This window comes from Moschus berezovskii, chromosome 5, assembly GCF_049115385.1.
Source record: "Moschus berezovskii isolate FMDL1 chromosome 5, NW_MosBer_1.0, whole genome shotgun sequence".
Taxonomy (NCBI): domain Eukaryota; kingdom Metazoa; phylum Chordata; class Mammalia; order Artiodactyla; family Moschidae; genus Moschus; species Moschus berezovskii.
In genome coordinates this window covers 102,157,832-102,176,064 of record NC_142464.1, presented here as the reverse complement: position 1 = coordinate 102,176,064, position 18,233 = coordinate 102,157,832, and the positions used below count along the sequence as shown (strand labels likewise).

Here is an 18,233-nt window from a genome sequence, read left to right as displayed (position 1 = left end):
ATGAACTTCCAGATGTTCAAGCTGGATTTAGAAAAGGCAGTGGAACCAGAGATCAAATTGCCAACATCCGCTGGATCGCTGAAAAAGCAAGAGAATTCCAGAAAAACATCTACTTCTACTTTATTGACTATGCCAAAGCCTTTGACTGCGTGGATCACAACAAACTTATCGAAAATTCTGAAAGAGATGGGAATACCAGACCACCTGACCTGTCTCCTGAGATATCTGCATGAAGGTCAAGAAGCAACAATTAGAACTGGACATGGAACAACAGACTGGTTCAAATCAGGAAAGGACTACGTCAAGGCTGTATATTGTCAAACTGCTTATTTAAATTATATGCAGAGTACATCACGCGAAATGCTGGGTTGGACAAAGCACAAGCTGGAATCAAGATTGCCGGGAGAAATATCAATAACCTCAGATGTGCAGATGACACCACACTTAAGGCAGAAACCAAAGGAGAACTAAAGAACCTCTTGATGAAAGTGAAAGACGAGAGTGAAAAAGTTGGCTTAAAACTCAACATTCAAAAATCAAAGATCATGGCATCTGGTCCCATCACTTCATGGCAAATAGATGGGAAAACAATGGAAACAGTAACAGACTTTATTTTTCTGGGCTCCAAAATCAGCAGATGGTGACTGCAGCCATGAAATTAAAAGATGCTTGCTCCTTGGAAGGAAAGCTATGATCAACCTAGAGAGCATGTTAGAAAGCAGAGACATTACTTTGTCAACAAAGGCCCATCTAGTTAAGGCTATGGTTTTTCCAGTAGTCATGTATGGATGTGAGAGCTGGTCTATAAGGAAAGCTGAGCGCTGATGAATTAATGCTTTTGAAATATGGTGTTGGAGAAGACTCTTGAGAGTCCCTTGGACTGCAAGGAGATCCAAGCAGTCCATCCTAAAGGAAATCAGTCCCGAAAATTCATTGGAAAGACTGATGCTGAAGCTGAAACTCTAATACTTTGGCCACCTGACGCTAAGAACTGACTCACTAGAAAAGACCCTGATCCTGGGAAAGACTGAAGGCAGGAGGAAAAGAGGCCAACAGAGGATGAGATGGTTGGATGGCATCACTGACTCAATGGACATGAGTCTGAGTAAGCTCCAGGAGTTGGTGATGGACAGGGAGGCCTGGCATGCTGCAATCCGTGGGGTTACAAAGAGTTGGACGTGACTGAGCGACTGACTGAACTGAACTGAATATATGGAAGCAACACAAATGTCCATCAACAGATGAACGCATAAAGAAGATGTAAACATATATACAATGGAAAATCACTCAGCTATAAAAAGAGTGGAATTCTCCCATGTGCAACAACATGGATGGACCTAGAAAGTATTATGCTTAGTGAAATAAATCAGGCGGAGAAAGACCAATACTGTACATTATCACTGATACATGTAATCTTAAAAATCTAAAAAAACTTAAAAAGTCCCATAGACACACTAGTGGGAAGGAAGCGGTAGGGGCAAGATAGGGGTATGGGGTTAAGAGATATAAACCACTATGTATAAAATAGATAAGCAACAAGGATATAGAGTATACCACAGGGAAATATAACCATTATTTTGCAATAACCTTAAATGGGGTATAAGCCATAAAAATATTGAGACTTCCCTGGTGATCTAGTGGTTAACAGTAAGACTTTGTACTTCCAGTGTAGGTGGCACAGTTTCAATCCCTGGTTGGGAAACTAAGATCCCACATTACGCTTGGCACAGCCAAAAAAAAAATTATATATATACATACATATATATATTATATTATATATAATCACTATGTTCAGTTTAGTTCAGTGGATCAGTCGTGTCCGACTCTTTAAGACGCCAGGCCTCCCTGTCCATCACCAACTCCCAGAGTCTACTCAAACTCATCTCTATTGAGTTGGTGACGCCATCCAACCATCTCATCCTCTGTCGTCCTCTTCTCCTCCTGCCCTCAATCTTTCCCAGCATCAGGGTCTTTTCAAATGAGTCAGCTTTTCGCATCAGGTGGCCAAAGTATTAGAGTTTCAGCTTCAACATCAGTCCTTCCAATGAACACTCTGGACGGATCTCTTTTATTTTATTTTTTTTTTTTATTTTTTGAATGCAATCTTTTTTTTTTTAATTTTTTTTAATTTATTTTTTTTTATTTTACAATATTATATTGATCTCTTTTAGGATGGCCTGGACTCCTTGCAGTCCACAAGACTCTCAAGAGTCTTCTCCAACACCATAACTAATATAAAATCAACTATACTTCAATTTGTCAATCAATAAAATTTAAAAAGCCAAACCTCCTCCAGAAAAAAAAGAAATTTAAATTAATAATTACAAAATAAAATTTCTCATTAATAAAGAATTCTTTCTCCTGCGGTTTCCTTTTTGTGAGGAAATCCAGGGCTTTCTTATCCCTGGGAGAATGGCATGATCTGTCTGACTAGTAAAGTTAACAGAGTAACTAGGCGTGCTTAACTCAGTTTTGTCTTCCTTCCTCTTCCGGGAAGCAAATCTTGCAACGGAGAGCATGAGTTTTCCTCTGCTTCTTGAAGCAATCATTCGCACTTAAGCAGACCTTCTACATGAGAAAGCTGCCCCAGCAAAGCTTCATCTGTGTGGCCTAGTCGGCTGGATTGTGGGGGTTCGGAATCAGAAAGCCTATTGGACTAAGAAATGAAAGCTATGCCCTCCGTCTCCTATCGCTGACGGTCCTTCAGCTCTGCCATCTCTCACCTCCTCTCCTTCCTCCATCAGTAACTCCTCCTGCTGTTCACTCGATGCCAGCCCCTGTATGCCGGCGACTGTACTATACGACTCTACTTTTCCAGGTACTATACTGTAAGATTTAAAACAACTTAAAAGGCCAGGAAATTAAAAGACGCTTACTGCTTGTAAGGAAAGTTATGACCAACCTAGATAGCATATTAAAAAGCAGAGACATTACTTTGCTAACAAAGGTGGGTCTAGTCAAGGCTATGGTTTTTCCCGTGGTCATGTATGGATGTGAGAGTTGGACTGTGAAGAAAGCTGATCGCCAAAGAGTTGATGCTTTTGAACTGTGGTGCTGGAGAAGACTCTTGAGAGTCCCTTGGACTGCAAGGAGATCCAACCAGTCCATTCTAAAGGAGATCAATCCTGGGTGTTCATTGGAAGGACTGATGTTAAAGCTGAAACTCCAATACTTTGGCCACCTCATGCAACGAGTTGACTCACTGGAAAAGAGTCTGATGAGGGGAGGGATTGGGGGTGGGAGGAGACGGGGACAACAGAGAATGAGATGGCTGGATGGCATCACCGACTCAATGGACATGAGTTTGAGTGAACTCCGGGAGTTGGTGATGGACAGGGAGGCCTGGCATGCTGTGATTCATGGGGTCGCAAAGAGTCGGACATAACTGAGCGACTGAACTGAACTGAAAAAAGATTTTTAAAAAAATTTTTTTCTTTAAAAAGAGAGAATTAAAATGATACTATCTTCATTTCATTGATTAAAAAACTTTTATGGTGGTATTTTTACTTCTATATTCATTCTTTGTTTCAGAACTGGAGGGGAAAAGGAACTCTTTAGTGTCCCTTCAAGCACCCAAGACTTCCCTGAACATCTCACTAGCCACAACTAGGTCTTATACTCACTCTTAAGCCAATCCTGGCAAGGAAATATAAACTTCCTAACTAGCTTGCAACTAGCATTTACACAAGTGGGAAGGGGTGGGAAATGAGAGAAAAAAAAAAAAAAATAGGACTTTGCCAGCAGGGTAAAGGAGAACCCAGGGTCTGTAATTCATATCTTTCAGTGCTTGGAAATTAATCGATAAATATCTGCAATCCAGGTAGATCACTACTGCTCCATATGCACGCTTAGTCACTCAGTCATATCTCTTTGTGACCCCATGGACTAAAACCCTCCAGCCTCCTCTGTCCATGGGATTTCCAAGAAGAGTATTAGAGTGGGCAGCTCCCTTCTTCAGGGGATCTTTCCAACCCAGGGATCAAACCCTGGTCTCCTGCATTGCAGGCGGCCGTCTGAGCTGCCAGGGAAGCCTCACTACTGCTACCACACACACCAATGGTAAATATGAGAGGGAAAGGGTTCTTCCAGGCCACCGATTTCAGGTTAGAGTTCCTTTTGTTTCTCTTCTCTCATCTTTTAGATAAAGTTTCCTCTGGATTAGAAGGAAACTAAGTACAGTAAGAGGCACAGAATAAGTATCACTGTTGATAATTCTCTCCTACTCATGATTATAAAACCATTTCAAGAATTTAAGGTTCAAGGAACTACAAAATCTGCTCTCCCATGTAGACACCCTCCCTCCTCTCCCCAGCCCCTCCCACACCCACCCAATTTCCCTTTGGAAGAAAGGAATAACATAAATTTAATAAATAACCAATCTTGGGAGCTGACAGGAAAGAACTCACAGGTCATGGCCCAAACTCAAGCGTCTTCTGGGTACTAGCAATAAACTGTTCCTTACTAGGAAAGCTTTTCCCTTTCCTTCTTCCTTTCATTTGGTTTATAAACTCTGGGAAACTAAGAAATCATGACTAAAAATAATTTAGCTGGCATACCAGTGGCTATGGACTTATTTTACATAAAACTGCTCAGATTTTTTAAAACTGTTTTATGCTGACTTTATATTTAAGTATCCCTTCCTATCCCAGAAGCAGAATGCCATCCATATGTGACTTTCAAAGTAAAATTTTCTTTAGACATTTGCCATTCATACTCCAAGAAAACAGAAGCTTGCTTAACTCATAATTATCATTTGATATTTAAATATTATCTTTTCCCCTACTAGGCAGACAGCTTTAAAAATAACAATAATGAGATAACACCATAAGGTGTTATAAATGAATGACAGTTCTTTTCTAGGGTACCTATACATATGCATATCTATTTTACTATGTATAAAATAAACATGTTCAGTTCAGTTCAGTTCAGTCGCTCAGTCATGTCCGACTCTCTGCGACCCCATGAATCACAGCACGCCAGGCCTCCCTGTCCATCACCAACTCCCGGAGTTCACCCAAACTCATATCCACAGAGCCGGTGATGCCATCCAGCCATCTCATTCTTGGTCATCCCCTTCTCCTCCCGCCCCCAACCCTTCCCAGCATCAGTCTTTTCCAGTGAGTCAACTCGTTGCATGAGGTGGCCAAAGTACTGCAGTTTCAGCTTTAGCATCAGTCTTTGTATTTATAAACAGACAAGTAAAGAAAAGAAAATGAGGTACTAGGCAATTGTAGTAAAAAAGACACAAACTTAAAAAGAGGTATGGGAAATGTATGATCTGAGCAGAAAATTGAGATATACGATCACACTACCACATTCTGAACAAATTAATACGGCTTCCAGGCTCAGCTGCATCTTCGAAATTCAAAAGCATAAGAAATGTGTTTGTTAACTTAAAACATCTGTTCCTACCACAAGAATATGAATCAAAATCGAAATGCATATGGATTATTCATCAATAAAAGCACAAAATCTCTTGTATTAGTTCTCTCACAACTATTCTCAGAATACAATTTATAAAAACTCAGCAAAGGAAAAAATGAGGGACTTCCCTGGTGGTACAATGGTTAAAACTCCAAGTTTCCAATGCAGGTGTTTTGGGTTTGAGCCTACATGCCATGTAATGTGACCAAATTTTTTAAAAAGAAGAATAGAATAAAAAGAATCATCTGAGGCACCTAGAGCCCAGTCCTCAACACCTGGTACCCAAGGGTATAAAATAGGTCCTTTTGAAGGAATGCAGGGAGAAACCCATCATTGTTGGCTCTGGGATCGGGAAATTTTCTCACCCCTACAAGGGCTTCCTTAAGGCAGACACACAGCTCTACTCTTCAACTCACACAAGTCAGAACCCAAGTTAGAAAGACTTTTTGAAGGCATCTAGACCAAGCCAGTTAGAACTGGACATGGAACAACAGACTGGTTCCAAATAGGGAAAGGAGTATGTCGAGGCTATATATTGTCACCCTGCTTATTTAACTTATATGCACAGTACATCATGTGAAATGCTGGGCTGGACTAAGCACAAGCTGGACTCAAGATTGCTGGGAGAAATATCAATAACCTCAAATATGCAGACAACACCACCCTTATGGCAGAAAGTGAAGAAGAACTAAACAGCCTCTTGATGAAAGTGAAAGAGGAGAGTGAAAACGTTGGCTCAGCTTAAAACTCAACATTCAGAAAACTAAAATCATGGCATCCAGTCCCATCACTTCATGGCAAATAGATGGAGAAACAATGGAAACAGTAACAGACTTTATTTTGGGGGGCTCCAAAATCACTGCAGATGGTGATTGCAGCCATGAAATTAAGACATTTGCTCCTTGGAAGAAAAGCTATGATCAAGCTAGACAGCATGTTAAAAAACAGAGACATTACTTTCCCAACAAAGGTCTGTCTAGCCAGAGCTATGGCTTTTCCAGTAGTCATGTATGGATACGAGAGTTGAACTATAAAGAAAGATGAGCGCTGAAGAATTGATGCTTTTGAACTGTGGTGTTGGAGAAGACTCTTGAGAGTCCCTTGGACTACAAGGAGATCCAACCAGTCCATCCTCAAGGAAATCAGTCCTGAATATTCATTGGAAGGACTGACGTTGAAGGTGAAACTCCAATACTTTGGCCACCTGATGCAAAGAATGGACTCATTGGAAAGACCCTGAAGCTGGGAAAGTTTGAAGGCAGGAGGAAAAGGTGACGACAGAGGATGAGATGGTTGGATGGCATCACTGACTTGATGGACATGAGTTTGAGCAGGCTCCGGGAGTTGATGACGGACAGGGAAGCCTGGCGTGCTGCAGTCCATGGGGTCACAATGGAGCGACTAAGCAATTGAACTGAGACTGAAGCACCACTCTCTCATTTACGACACAGGCTATCCAGTCTCACAAGCCGTAGCTCCAAGGCTACCACTGGAGTACCTCCAGGTAAAGGACTCTCATTATTTTTCAAATTTTATTTCAGCACCGAGAACAGAAATGATGTGCTGTTAATTTTCTGAAAAAAAAATTAAGTTTTTACCCCAGAATAATTACAGATTTACTAAGTGTTCAGGGGGTGAGGGCTGAGTACTTAATAGAGAAAGCTTCCAAATTCTCATTTCTCTTCTCCATGAAAATCCTTGAGCATGTTGATGAATAGCAGCACAAACATAAGTTTAAGACATTTTCATCTCTATGGTCAACCTCTTTTGTGTTACACTTCCGAATAAAAGAAAATGATGCTACTCCAATTTTTTAAAAGGACCCTAGCACTGAAGAGCTCCATGTGTCTTCTCTAACCCTCCTTAACCCTGATCAACAAGGCTTACAGGCTAGACCAGAAGTTCTCGATTTTTTTCACCATCATATACAGTGGATAACACTCCCACAGATACATCAGACATTAACAAAACACCAAAAACATTTCATAAAATCTATAATAGACAGAAAGTATAACCACAATGAAATAGGACCTCAAACCTGTTAAACTGCCTATGATAAAAAGACAAAAGATAACAAGTGTTGGAAAGGACGTGGAGAAAAGGGAACTCTTACACAGTCTTGGTGAGAATATAAACTGGTATAACCATTATGGAAAATAGTACAGAGGGTCCTCAAAAACAATGAAAATAGACCTACTTTATGATGTAGCAATCGCTGTTCTGGATTTTAATCCAAAAAATGAAATCAGGATCTTGAAGAGATCTGCATTCCCATATTCTTCCCAGTGTTATTCCCAATAACCAATCCAAATACCTATCAACAAAAGAATGGATAAAGAAAATATAGATAATGGAATGTTGCTAAGTTGCTTCAGTCAGGTCCGACTCTGTGCAACCCTATGGATTGTAGCCTGCCAGGCTCCTCTGTCTATGGGATTCTCCAGGCTAGAATACTGGAGTGAGTTGCCGTGCAATATTATTCAGCCTTAAAAAAGAATGAAATCCTCCTTTTGCAACAACACAAGTGAACCTGAAGGACATTCAGTTCAGTTCAGTTCAGTTCAGTTGCTCAGTCGTGTCCGACTCTCCGCGACCCCATGAATCACAGCACGCCAGGCCTCCCTGTCCATCACCAACTCCTGGAGTTCACTCAAACTCATGTCCACAGAGTCAGTGATGCCATCCAGCCATCTCATTCTCGGTCATCCCCTTCTCCTCCTGCCCCCAACCTTTCCCAGCATCAGAGTCTTTTCCAGTGAATCAACTCGTCACATGAGGTGGCCAAAGTATTGCAGTTTCAGCTTTAGCATCAGTCCTTCCAATGAACACCCAGGATTGATCTCCTTTAGAATGGACTGGTTGGATCTCCTTGCACTACAAGGGACTCTCAAGAGTCTTCTCCAACACCACAGTTCAAAAGCATCAATTCTTCGGCGATCAGCTTTCTTCACAGTCCAACTCTCACATCCATACATGACCACGGGAAAAACCATTGCCTTGACTCGACGGACCTTGGTTGGCAAAGTAATCTCTCTGCTTTTTAATATACTATCAAGGTTTGTCATAACTTTCCTTCCAAGGAGCAAGCGTCTTTTAATTTCATGGCTGCAATCACCATCTGCAGTGATTTTGGAGCCCCCAAAAATAAAGTCTGACACTGTTTCTACTGTTTTTCCATCTATTTCCCATGAAGTGATGGGACCAGATGTCATGATCTTTGTTTTCTGAATGTTGAGCTTCAAGCCAACCTTTTCACTCTCCTCTTTCACTTTCCTCAAGAGGCTTTTGAGTTCCTCTTCACTTTCTGCCATAAGGGTGGTGTCATCTGCATATCTGAGGTTATTGATATTTCTCCCAGCAATCTTGATTCCAGCATGTGCTTCTTCCAGCCCAGCGTTCCTCATGATATACTCTGCATATAAGTTAAATAAGCAAGGTGACAATACACAGCCTTGACGTACTCCTTTTCCTATTTGGAACCAGTCTGTTTTTCCATGTACAGTTCTGACTATTGCTTCCTGACCTGCATACAGGTTTCTCAAGAGGCAGGTCAGGTGGTCTGGGATTCCCATGTCTTTCAGAATTTTCCACAGTTTATTGTGATCCACACAGTCAAAGGCTTTGACATAGTCAATAAAGCAGAAATAGATGTTTTTCTGGAACTCTCTTGCTTTCTGCATGATCCAGCGGATGTTGGCAATTTGATTTCTGGTGCCTCTGCCTTTTCTAAAACCCGCTTGAACATCTGGGAGTTCACGGTTCACATATTGCTGAAGACTGGCTTGAAGAATTTTGAGCATGACTTTACTAGCGTGTGAGATGAGTGCAATTGTGCGGTAGTTTGAGCATTCTTTGGCATTGCCTTTCTTTGGGATTGGAATGAAGACTGACCTTTTCCAGTCCTGTGGCCACTGCTGAGTTTTCCAAATTTGTTGGCATATTGAGTGCAGCACTTTCACAGCATCATCTTTCAAGATTTGAAATAGCTCAACTGGAATTCCATCACCTCCACTAGCTTTGTTTGTAGTGATGCTTTCTAAGGCCCACTTGACTTCACATTCCAAGATGTCTGGCTCTAGGTCATTGATCACATTATCGTGACTATCCTGGTCGTGAAGATCTTTTTTGTACAGTTCTTCTGTGTATTCTTGCCACCTCTTCTTAATATCTTCTGCTTCTGTTAGGTCTATACCATTCAGATATGACCTAAATCAAATCCCTTATGATTATACAGTGGAAGTGAGAAATAGATTTAAGGGACTAGATCTGATTGATAGAGTGCCTGATGAACTCTGGACGGAGGTTCGTGACATTGTACAGGAGACAGGGACCAAGACCATCCCCATGGAAAAGAAATGCAAAAAAGCAAAATGGCTGTCTAAGGAGGCCTTACAAATAGCTGGGAAAAGAAGAGAAGCGAAAAGCAAAGGAGAAAAGGAAAGATATAAGCATCTGAATGCAGAGTTCCAAAGAATAGCAAGGAGAGATAAGAAAGCCTTCCTCAGTGATCAATGCAAAGAAATAGAGGAAAACAACAGAATGGGAAAAACAAGAGATCTCTTCAAGAAAATTAGAGATTCCAAGGGAACATTTCATGCAAAGAATGAAGGACATTATGCTAAGTGAAATAAACCAGATGCAGAAAGACAAATATGGTGTGATTTCATTTATGGGTGGAATCTAAAATAGTTACACTCATAGAGTAGAGAGTAGAGGTTAGCAGTCAGAGAGAGGAAGAGAAACAGGGAACAGGTTAGTCAAGGGATACAAGGTTTCACTTGGGCTTCCCAGGTGGCGCCAGTGGTAAAGAAGACACTTGGCAATGCAGGAGAAATAAGAGATGTGGGTTCAGTCCCTGGGTTTGGGAAGAACCCCTGGAGAAGGGCACGGCAACCCACTTTACTATTCTTGCCTGGAGAATCCCATGGACAGAGGAGCCCAAAGAATCAGACATGACTGAAGTGACTTAGCACACATGCATGCACAGGATTTCACTTATTCAAGATGAGAAATGTGCAACAATGTGATTATAATTAACAATATGAAATTATACACTTGAAAGTTGATAAGAGGGTAGATCTGAAGTGCTCTCACTATAGAAGGAAGGAAGAGAGGGAGGCAAGACGGAAGGGAAGAAGGAAGGGGTGATTAAGCTGATAGATATGTTTATTACCTTAACTGTGGTGATTACTTCACACTGCTTACACATGTCAGATAGTCAAGTTGTACATCTTAAATATATACAATTTTTATTTATCAATTATACCTCATAAAGCTGGAAAAAAATACCAGAATATGTAGGAATGATTGCAGATGAAGGCTCAGTTGTAACTCCACTCCTTTTTCTTTTATTCAAGAAAAGATATCAAGCCATATGGCAAGAGCAGTGCTGTAATAATTATACACATATGTATATATTTATAAAACAATGATGTAAACAAACAAATAACAATCTCAGATGCTCTAACAAGTTTTTGTGACCTTTCTCAAACTAATAACAACACAACAGTGAGCCTTCACCCAGGGTGAGAACCATAAATCAGACTAAAACTCAAGCTAAAGTACTAGTAAGTTAAGAATTTTAAAGTTCTAACACTGCACAGTCCAATACAGTAGTCACGAATCATGTGTGGTCATTTGAATTTCAGTTAACATTCAGTTCAGTTCAGTTCAGTTCAGTCACTCAGTAGTGTCCGACTTTCCGCGACCCCATGAATCACAGCACGCCAGGCCTCCCTGTCAATCACCAACTCCCGGAGTTCACTCAAACTCATGTCCACAGAGTCGGTGATGCCATCCAGCCATCTCATTCTCTGTCGTCCCCTTCTCCTCCCGCCCCCAACCTTTCCCAGCATCAGAGTCTTTTCCAATGAGTCAACTCATCGCACGAGGTGGCCAAAGTATTGGAGTTTCAGCTTCAGCATCAGTCCTTCCAATGAACACCCAGGATTGATCTCCTTTAGAATGGACTGGTTGGATCTCCTTGCACTACAAGGGACTCTCAAGAGTCTTCTCCAACACCACAGTTCAGAAGCATCAATTCTTCAGCGATCAGCTTTCTGCACAGTCCAACTCTCACATCCATACATGACCACGGGAAAAATCATAGCCTTGACTAGACGGACCTTTGTTGGCAAAGTAATGTCTCTGCTTTTTAATATGCTATCAAAGTTGGTCATAACTTTCCTTCCAAGGAGTAAGTGTCTTTTAATTTCATGGCTGCAATCAGAATCTGCAGTGATTTTGGAACCCCAAAAAATAAAGTCTGACACTGTTTCTACTGTTTTTCCATCTATTTCCCATGAAGTGATGGGACCACATGCCATGATCTTTGTTTTCTGAATGTTGAGCTTCAAGCCAACCTTTTCACTCTCCTCTGTCACTTTCCTCAAGAGGCTTTTTAGTTCCTCTTCACTTTCTGCCATAAGGGTAGTGTCATCTGCATATCTGAGTTATTGATATTTCTCAGTTAACATTAGCAAAATTTAAAATCCCATTCTTCAGTGTCACTAGCCACACTTCAAATGCTCAACAGCCGCATGTGGTTTGTAGCCACCATACTGGAGGGTGCAGCTCTGGGACATTCCCATCAGCACAGAGTGTTCTACTGGATGGCACTGTGCTAAGGAATCTTGGAGAGGATCTCATCTAATGCTCTCATTTTACAAATTTAGAAACTGAGACCTCATTTCATTCAGGTGACTTACTCAATATTCCGTTCCGTTCTGTCACTCAGTCGTGTCCGACTCTTTGCGACCCCCTGGACTGTAGCCTACCAGGCTTCTCCGTCCATGGGATTCTCCAGGCAAGAATACTAGAGTGGGTTACCGTTTCCTTCCCCAGGGGATCTTCCCGACCCAGGGATCGAACCCGGGTCTCCCGCATTGGAGGCAGACGCTTTAACCTCTGAGCCACCAGGGAAGCCCAGTAATTACAGAGTCAGGACCTAAACTAAGACACACTCTGGCTTCTACGACACAGTCATTTCCACTCCAACATCTTGTTGTCACCTAGGTGATGTGAGCATCCGTTCTTGCCAAGCACAGTTTTGGGTTCTTTCATAAGTATGCTCTCAGGTAATCCTCACACCGGCCCCATGAGGAATATTATTATATAGTCTATGAAACTGAGACTCAGCCATTTAAAGTATGAGATCTGAGACCAGACTACAAGAAGTAGCAGAACCAAGATTTAAACTCCAAAGTCTGTATTAAACTCCAGTCACTGTATTATACTATGCATTAATACACTGACTACTCCACAATTTTCATTGTTCTTGAAAACTTTTTCCTCCTTTCAAATGTGCTAAAAGTTGATGCCTCATGATTCACTTTGCCAGCATTTGTGAGGAAAAGGATTCCAAGGAAGAAAATCCCAACACTCAACACTGTTAATCTGAGGAAGAAGAACAGTTGTGTCCACCTTCGCTAAGTGTAAACTACTTCACAGCAACAATAATAGGAGCTAATTTTGTCAACTTAAAAAATAGTCACAACCTAAAGGTTGAGAGTTATCTTTTATTTAGGGGGAATTTTTAGGACTTCAAGCCCAGGAGACAGCACATCAAGTGACCCTGAGAGAACTGCTCCAAGAAGTGAAAGGGAGGAGTCAAGTTATATAGACGTTTGCAAAAAAGAGCAGGTAGTCTTAACATCAGAAGTATTTCTAAGAATTAAAGAAAACCATATATCTCAAGTTAAGGAAGTTAGCACTTTTCTATGTATGGGAAGATGCAAGAGTCTGGGCACTGAAATCATTCTTTTCATTTGCATCCCAGCTATCTGAGGCTAGAATCTTGTGTTTTACCTCAGTGCTCACCATAAGGAGTGGTTGCAGACTAATGACTGCCATTTCTCACCTTTACTGTGGATTTCCCTGGTGGCTCCATGGTGAAAAATCTGCCTGCCAATGTAGAAGACACGGGTTCGATCCCTGGGCCAGGTAGATCCCTTGGAGAAGCATATGGCAACCCACTCCAGTATTCTTGCCTGGAGAATTCCATGGACAGAGAAGCCTGGCTGGCTACAGTCCATGGAATCACAAAGAGCTGGACACGACTAAGCAACTACACAACAAAAACTTTATCATAGGTCACAAGCACTGGGCTAAGTGCTTCATGCTGATCTCCTTTAACCTTTGCAACCATCCTGTGAAGCGAATCGTCTGTCTCCATTTTACAGATATAAAAACCGGAGAGTCCAACCATCCACCCTCAGGAAGAATCTATGAAGGAGATGTTTGACTATGGTGATGCCAAAGGAAAGTGAAATTCTTTTTACTCAGTAACACATGGAAAAGACCAAGAGAGAGGTGAAAACTTTTAAATAAAATCTATCGTCCTCCTCACACACGACGCCCTGTCACAGGTAAAGATATTAAGTAGGGAGTTTCCCTCTGACAGATTCCTGATTTAATCCAGCCACACTCTCTCTCCCACCGCAGCTGACTTTGGAGAAAGTCCAGACAGTCCAGGACCGCAGGGATACTGAGGGGTAAGAAAAATACCCCAAAATAGACGATGCAGCGTTTCTAAAGGTGGAGGACTTCCTGGGTGTTTTCTAACCTGAGGAGTGGAAAGAAGAGAAAGGGAGGAAGACAGTCGTGAAAAGAAGCGACAGCTGGGGTCAGAACATTACTGAGAAATGACTCCATGGGACTTAGAACCAAATCACTGCAAAGTGTCCCCATGAGTCCTCAGAGCTGTCAAAAGCTGGGTAACACCACAAGTTATCCCACCAAGAGTTGAGATTTGTGTGGTTACACATATATGATACAGCATGTACTATACAATAAGATGGAATGTACTATACATTAAGATGGAATGATTTAGCACAGCTGGGCTTTCCTGGTGGCTCAGATGGTAAAAATATCTGCCTGCAATGCAGGAGACCCAGCTTCAATTCTTGGGTCAGAAAGATTCCCTGGAGAAGGGAATGGCTACCCACTCCAGTATTCTTGCCTGGAGAATTCCATGGACAGAGGAGCCTGGAGGGCTATGCCCATGGGGTCGCAAGAGTCGGACACGACTAAGCATCTTTCACTCGTTCACTCAGTGTGGGAGAGCCTCCGCTGACTGGGAAGGGGTTAGCCAGGGACAGCTGGCTTTTGCAGGAGGTCAGGCCAGAGACTGGCAGAGACAACTGCATGACAGGTGCAGCAGGGAGGGGCTGGGCACACAGGGCTGAAAGTAAAATAAGCCAGTTGTGCTTAGAGACAACAAGCAGACTGGCCTGGCTGTGAGAAACAGCATGCTCAGTGAAATGGCTCTAGAGTCAGACCTGGGTTGGAACATGCTCTCTGTCAAGCGCCGACTAGCTGTGTGTGATTTGGAACAAGTGACTTAAGACTTTCTGAGACTCAGTCTCCTTATCTGTAAAGACAAAGCCTGTTTCCTGGATTGTTGAGAGTGTGAAATACATAGCAGGTGCTGATTAACTCTCTTTCCTCTCCTTCTTCTTAGTTCACAAAGAGGAATTTTGTTACTGCAGAAAATTACACGCCAAGTCCCACATCTGGGTGTCATCCCCACGTTATCTTCTTTACAAAATACTTCAGGAAAGGCTCTATATATCCCCATTTGATACAGGAGGTAATGGAGAGTCAGGAAGGTTATGTAACTTGGTCACAGAGCTGGTCTGTAGCAGATGAGGAAGAATCAAAGCAAGGTTTGTCAGCAAAAGCTCTAATTTGAAAAGATATGTGTGCCCCACTGTTCATAGCAGCACTGTCTACCATAGCCAAGATGTGGAACCAACCTAAATGTCCATAAACAGATGAATAAAGAAGATGTAGCATGTATATACAATGGGATATTATGCAGCCATAAAAAAGAATGAAATAATGACATTTGCAGCAACATGAATGGACCTAAAGATGATCACACTAAGTGAAGTCAGAGAAAGACAAATATCATATGATATCACTTATACGTGGAATCTAAAAAAAATGAAACAAATCAACTTATTTACAAAACAGAAATAGAGGGACTTCCCTGGTGGTCCAGTGGTTAAGAATCCACCTGCCAATGCAGGGAACACAGGTTCAATCAAGATTCCACAAGCCACCAGGCAACTAATCCCACATGCCACAACCACTGGGCCTGAGCAGTCTAGAATCCACGCTCCACAATGAGAAGCCACCACAATGAGAAGCCCATGCACCGCAACTGGAGAGTAGCCCTCCTCATCTCAACTAGAGAAAGTCCACATGCAGCAAGGAAGACGCAGCACAGCCGATCAACAAAACTGAAAGAGACTTGAAGACACAGAAAACAAATTTATGGCTACCAAAGTGGGGATCTCGTAGTTTGGGATTAACTTACACACAATACTATATGTGAAATAGATATCAACAAGGACCTCTTATATCTCACAGGTAAGTACATAAATATCTTGTAATAATCTAAAATGCAAAAGTATTAGGAAAAGATATATATACATACTGCTAAGCTGCTAAGTCACTTCAGTCGTGTCCGACTCTGTGTGACCCCATAGACGGAAGCCCACTAGGCTCCCCCATCCCTGGGATTCTCCAGGCAAGAACACTGGAGTGGGTTGCCATTTCCTTCTCCAATGTGTGAAAGTGAAGTCGCTCAGTCGTGTCCGACCCTTAGCGACCCCACGGACTGCAGCCTACCAGGCTCCTCCATCCATGGGATTTTCTATACACACAGACACATAACTGAATCACTTTGCTGTATACTTGAAACTAACACAACATTGTAAATCAACTGTACTTAGACTTAAAGTCATTTTTTTAAGGTCTGTCAGACTACAAGCGTCATGAATATTCCACTCTATATGGCCACTTCCAAGGCAACTAATGATGAGACAGAAACCATACCAGGGGAAGGAATACTCACAAGACAGGCTGAGAGCAACCAGGAGCCAGTGCTTAGAGCCATGTCCTCATTTGCTTGGTATGTTTCATGGAATTCTGAGTAAAGCTGGTGCTTTGCCATTTCAGCCAGACCCACTTTCCATTTCTGGTTACTTACCGGCAATGAGGGAGACCTGGGTTTAATCCCTGGGTTGGGAAGATCTGGAGAAAGGCATGGCAACCCATTCCAGTATTCTTGCCTGGAGAATCCGCATGGACAGAAGAGCCTGGCAGGTTACAGTCCATGGGGGTCACAAAGAGTCAGACACGACTGAGCAACTAAGCATAGCACCCGAGAAATGAGCTTCCCTGGTGGCTCAGACAGTAAAGAACCTACCTGCAATGTTGGAGGCCAGGGTTCAATCTCTGGGTTGGGAAGATCCCCTGGAAAAGGGAATGGCAACCCACTCCAGTATTTCTGCCTGGAGAATCCCATGCGCAGAGGAGACATGGGCTACAGTCTGCTGCTGCTGCTGCTGCTAAATCGCTTCAGTCGTGTCCGACTCTGTGCGACCCCATGGACTGCAGCCCACCAGGCTCCTCCGTCCATGGGATTTTCCAGGCAAGAGTACTGGAGTGGGGTGCCATTGCCTTCTCTGGGGCTACAGTCTACGGGGTCACAAAGAGTTGGACACGACTGTGCGACTAACACACACCTGAGAAATGAAAGAAGTGCAAGAGCTTCACAGCCCTGCCCCAGCTCCCCAACTATAAATGGAAAGTCTGGACTACACGATCTCTGAAGTCACTCCCAGCTCTCAAAGGCACACAGGTAGAATGCACAGGGTTTGGGACTGTGACACCATACCACCTTCCTCACAGCCAGCTCCCAAATGCCATGCCTCTTACCGCAGAAATCCTCTCACCCAAGGAGTTGCTTAATCAGAGAATCCTAAACAGTATATAGAAGTTCTTAAAGTCTGGATTTTTAAATTAAAAATCATAAATGCATATTAATTCAATTTCACTGACACAGGTACAGTGCTTTTCTTCAAGACCAGCCTGTGTGGTAAGAGAGCAGCAATGAATTAAGCAGACACTTGGCTATGGCCACAATGCACCAACCTCCCTGCCAGCCTGAAGTTCCTGAAAATGGAAAAAGGACTTCACACGGTTGCAAATAAACCCTAATGCAGAATCTCTCTGGACTTTTGTGTTTTTCCCCCAATCTTTTAAAATTGTTTCTCTTACCCTTAATTTGACAGCAAGTTTTAGCAACTCACCTCTTAAAGTATTCAACTATATAGTTTCAACAAATGTTATTTCTTTTCATATTCCCACCTCAGCAGTTTAATTAAACTGTAAGTCAGGTTTCGTCATTCCTCTGCTCTCAGCTCCTCCAGTCGCTCACCCACTGATTGAAAGGACAAGCTAACGTCCATGCAGGGACCCACTGTGCTATCACCGCCCGCCTCTCTGACCTCGCCTCCTGCCACACTCCCCTGGGTCACATGTTCCATCCACACTGACCTCCACGCCCATCTTCAAATGGCCAAACAAGCTCCTGCTTCAGACTTTACACTCACTGTTCCCTGCTCTGGAATTCTCTTTCCCTGGACGTCCAGGGGGCTAGCTCTTACCGTGCCCCTCAGGTCTTTCTTCAAATGTCACCTTACTTCCTCAGGGAGCCATTCCCTGTCCCCTTCTTTCAAGAGGCCACCCTTGTCCCTTATTTAGCCTTTTCTCTCTCTCCCCTCTCCTTATACTGTTTTCCCTCTTAGCATTAATCTGATATTGCTTGTTCCCAGATGCATTCCCAGTGCCTAGAATGGCAGGCCCAGGGGTGTCACTCCATAAATATTTGTTGAATAATAATCTTTATTATTGCAGCAAATTTATTGTCTTTCTCACTGAGCTGCATAACCACTAAGTATACCAGGCTTGAGAACATATAGGAACAAACACAGCAAAGTTTTGGTAAGTAAAGAAGT

At 42.5% G+C, this 18,233-nt stretch overlaps 1 protein-coding gene across 1 annotated transcript in view; it reads right to left on the bottom strand.

The window, feature by feature from the left end:
* The window catches only part of FRAS1 (Fraser extracellular matrix complex subunit 1), a 533,887-nt gene that overhangs the window by 505,799 nt on the left and 9,855 nt on the right, over positions 1-18,233 (bottom strand). The gene's annotated exons all lie outside the window — the stretch shown is intronic.